Raw genomic sequence first — 4,954 nt, forward strand, 5'->3', positions numbered from 1 at the left:
TTGAGCTCAAGAATTAAGCCGCAAATGCCCGACAATGCAGACCCTCTAACGAATGGCAGCAGCCGATTGTCATGGTGCCGCGGTTAATCCCACCGCACCTCCAACAGTTACAATGCAGGGGGCTGGAAGGTGCAAAAGGCTTAACCGCAGATGAACAGGATTAGCCGCGAAGTCATGTCAATCGGCTGACGCCATTGGCTTGAGGGTCTCCTTTGAGGAACGTTTGCATCTGTACCCTTGAAGCTGGGGTGTAATCATTTTTTTTAAATAAATTATTCTATATTACCAGTCTAAGAGATTAGTTCCGTTATCGCTCACAGCTTTCTTTTACGATTCATCTTCCTGCTCAAAATGCAATGAAAACGAATAAAAAATTGTTCGCGAAAAGCCAGGTCAAAGGATGTCGAAGGGGAAGAAAAGGAACAACTAAACAGTCTTGCCCAAGCCCATGGAGGAAGGAAAACTAAGGAGAGGCCCTTCGTATTCCCAATGCATTGGCAAGAATGTGGCGGAAGTGACGTCAAAATTTAGGCTTAAAAATTCGGGCCACTAGCAACGTTGTCGTTGTTGCTAAGAAAACTCGGGCCACTAGCAACGGCGTACGGCGTCGTTAGCGTCGTTGTTGCTAGGGGCCCGAGTGTTTCTCGGTGGCGGTGGACGGGCTTTCGGCACGGTGTTTTCGGCCTTGCGTGTTAAAGTCTACATGCCTGGCGTCGTGACGTTACGCACGCATCTAGGATTGCTTTTAAATGCGGCAAATAACCGCTCATTTGATATTTTGTTCGGCAAACTTGGTGTCGTTACGCGGAGCGATCGATGCATTGAAATGAATCTCGCGAAAAGGTGGCACTCCGGAACCGAGCTTCGACACGCGAAGAAGCGTTGATTGTTTCGATCAGCGAACTTTCGCACCTCACCAAACAGCACAGAAACATGAAGCCGCTCTCGGCGATGCTGAGCTGCGTTTCGAAGGCCACACGGCGGCTGTACGGTAGCCCGAGGAGGATGGTGAGCTGAGCTATAAGCGGCGCGCAATGTCGTCTTTCTTCGTCTGGCGTCGGAAAAGGTTCACCGCACCTGTGCACCGGTCTGTGTCTAGGTGCGTGTTTGCGGGGAGGGAGGTGTAGGAGTGGTCAAATGTTTTAGGGGAATCCCCCAAGGTGGAGTAAATTTGTAATAAGGGAGTAATTACTCATTGGCATCCACCCAAGCGCAGCAGCCATACGGCTACAAAGGAAAGCTATACAGCTTTCTCAGAAACTTCGTAGTTAAAGAAAAATTCGTCCTGGTCCGGGGTTCGAACCCGGGACCACCACTACACCGGAGCAGTCGCTCTACCAACTGAGCTAACCGGGACGGCAAGCTTATGGTAGGGCGAGAGCGAATTGATCAATAACTCGAAGTGGGAACAGTGTTGGTCAAATGTTTTAGGGGAATCCCCCAAGGTGGAGTAAATTTGTAATAAGGGAGTAATTACTCATTGGCATCCACCCAAGCGCAGCCATACGGCTACAAAGGAAAGCTATACAGCTTTCTTAGAAACTTTCTCAAAAAGCTTTCTCAGGAGTGTAGCGGCGAGCGGCGCGGTTTTTTTTTATACCTTTATTTTACGAAGTGCTTGCGAGCCGCGCGCGAAACCCGCCCCGTAGCTCGGTGGAGAAGGAAGATAGTGAGGAAAGCCGAGCCAACTTCCGGTTGCGGGGCGGCTTCACAAAATGTGACGTCAGGACCTCTCCTTAGTTCTTTCCTTCCTCCATGCCCAAGCCAATACAAATACCACGGCCGCTCAATGGAAAGCGCACTGGGTGCGGCCCGTCGCGTCGCCCGACAGAGCCGTATTGCGCCTAGTTCTCATCGCCACCGCTGCAGCGCCACCGCTCCGGGACGAGTCCGGGCGGAGAGCTGTGCGCAGCGGCCGAGGCAGTGCTTTCGTTCAGGCGTCCGCGCGGTAGGCGCTTTATCATTTTAGCCTTTCTGAGCTGCTTTTAACACATTATGATTATGCCACGTGCAAGTTTGTTATTGATAGCTTGATAGCGGCATGTCACCATCACTGCGCTTTTCCAAATCGCACGTGGACTTGCGTTTACAGCGAGAATCGAGGCAGAAGTGCGCTTCGCCGAGCGGTCACCGATTCCGTTACGGGCGTTTCAACCAGTGAAATAATTTACTACATATTACAGTCTTGAACTCGGGATAAGGTTTCGGGCCACTTATTCAACGTGAACTTTCTGTAAACTTACGTTTGTGGTCGTAACGTTCTGTATTATAGTTCAACCTGTTGCTTCGTTTTCGCTGGAAATAGTTCCAAGTTGGTACCACCAAGTACCAGGGTCATCCCTAAATTAAGGTTTGCAGATCTTTTATAAATAGAAAGATAAGTTTATTTTAAGCAAATTAGAAATCACTTAAAAGGGACACCATTCTTCTACTTTTGCGTATAATCGCCGTTGCGGTCTATGTATTTTTACAGACGCTGGGGCAGTTTTTGTATGCCCATGTCATACCAGCTCGCCGCTATGCCGTTGAGGAATCGTTTGACCGAATCTTTCACTTCGACATCATCAGTGAAGCGCCTTCCAGCGTGGTGTTCTTTTAGCTTTGGAAACAAGTGGTAGTCACTTGGTGCCAAGTCCGGACTGTAGGGTGAGTGGCTGATGACGTCCCGTACAAACTGTTCTAGGAGAGCGATGGTTTGACAGGCAACGTGGCGGCGAGCGTTGTTCCTCTTCTGCGATTTTGAATCGCCCGTCTGAGTTTCTTGAGGGTTTCACAATATCTGTCCGCGTTTACTGTGGTGCCAGGAGTCATGAAGTCTACCAACGATACCCATTTTCGATCCCAAAACGCAGTTGCCTTTGCCGGCAGACTGCGCCCGCTTGAATTTTCGCGGCTTGGGCGAAGATGAGCGCCGCCACTCACGTGATTTTTGTTTGGTCTCAGGTGTGAAGTGGAATGTCTAGGTTTCATCACCCGTAACAATACAATACAAAAATGTCTCCGTTTCATCTCCAGAACGCGGAAGAAATTCGCGGGAGGAGTCAACGCATTGTGGTTGATGGTCGTCTGTGAGCATTCGCGCAACCCGTTTTGGGCACACCTTCCGATATTTCAACTTTGCTGTCAAACTGCTATGAATAGTGCTTCTAGAAAAACGCCAGGAACCGAAATGCAGAGTTCGTCGAGTGTGATCCTCCGAAATTGCCGCATCATTTTCTTCGACCTTGGCGACTGTCTCATCAGAAATTGACGGTCTCCCGTTTCTTCGTCGTGAATTCCAGTGCTACCAGCTGCGAACTCCCTACACCACTTGCGGAAGTTTTTAACATCCATGCAAGACTCTCCGTACACTTCCATCAACTGGCAATAATTTTCGATTGGTTGAACGCCATTTGCGTGAACTTCGCTCCTGGCGGTAGCGACAAACGGGAGCTCCATTTCAAATGGTTGTCGGGCCAAGACTGACAGTCCCTTTCGCGCTGAGTCTTCGCTTGTTTGGAAGACTGGGAACAATGAACACAGCAGTATATATCGAGCAGCCACGTATATAGTTTCCCTGCGGTCGCAGCCCTTTGGAGACCTTACTTTTGGGATTACCCTCTTAAATATACTACTGACACAAACAGTTGGAAAAGAAACAACACAAGACAGCCAGTTCAACCAGACTCCAGCAGGCTCAGCCAATGTTTTGCGTTTTATTTTGAAGCCACGTGATGCACCGAAGGAATTCAAGCCTATTTTACAAGCGAAGAACTTTCCTCGAAAGCGGTTTACGAGCAAGTATGATTTTTTTAATCGTAAGATTGATGTTTCCTACCCAATTGGTCAGCAGTGGTCGCATTAGCTTGGTTAGAAAGGCTTTGCAGATGTCCTTGGTGTTACTGCGGTCTTCTCTCTCGCAAATCAACTCCGGACATTGCTCAAAATAGGGAAGAAGGGCCTAAACCACCATGCTGCATAACTTGCTGCTTCTGCGGGAACTCATGGTAACCGATCTTCGGATCTTTCCTTGCGTTTGTGGTGCACAGCGGCACGCAGCAGTAGCGTGGCATGGTGTCGCATGCGCTTAGGGCGCTGTCGACACAGGCACCGATGACAAGCACGCAGAACTAGCTGAACCACGTGGTCATGCAGAGCAGTTACAGCGAAAACACGTGCCAACACAGCCAGCGCACTCCTTCCGCGTCGTCTGGCCGTCCGTGCCGGCGGCGGCTTGTCACGGAAAGGTGGCGCCCCCGCGGATAAAAACGGCGGAAACTTCAACTTCTCCCAATACGCGCTCCCCCAGCCATTGAGGCGCGACGCGGCGGGCCGCACCAAGTGCGCCTCCATTGAGCGGCCGTGCAAATACTATGTTCAGAATCTTAAAAGAATGAAAACTGGAAAAATGTTAGGATAGGCAATAAAAAAAACGAAACTCTCCTGGACAAAGAGCATGACGTCAAAGGGACAAGTCCTTGTGGGAAAAATTGCCCACTTTTGCTTCTAAACTGGTTTTGTATGTGTCGATCATTTTCCCCCCGCCTTTCTTCTCCCGATTAGAGACGCCTTGGTATGAAGAGGGTATGAGTAGCACCTGCTGCCCTTCCCGGTCAGAAGCCCCATTATTTGCCCGCCACACCAGAGACACGTGCGCCGATGACGACTGCCGGGAGAGGTCTATTCGAAGTGGACGTTTTCTTTTTTGGTTCCTACCTCAGCAGTTATGGAAATGCGCAGCACACAGAGGCGGCTCTAGATGCGCGTGAGAAAGGAAGGAACGAGCCTTGGGCATTCTACGCCACAATTGTTACGTGGTGCGGGGGCAACCGGTTGCAGGAGGGAGGAGAAGGGGCTCTGGAAGGAGCGTGGCGACGCCTTGTGTTGTTGTGAGCCATACCATGCACTCACTTGTTCCCTATTTCGTTTCCGCGAAGCATGAGGCAGGTCTCGGAACTTCGTCTAGTGTTTGTGT

This window comes from Amblyomma mixtum, chromosome 3 (genome assembly GCF_055824585.1).
Source record: "Amblyomma mixtum isolate Tamu chromosome 3, ASM5582458v1, whole genome shotgun sequence".
Taxonomy (NCBI): domain Eukaryota; kingdom Metazoa; phylum Arthropoda; class Arachnida; order Ixodida; family Ixodidae; genus Amblyomma; species Amblyomma mixtum.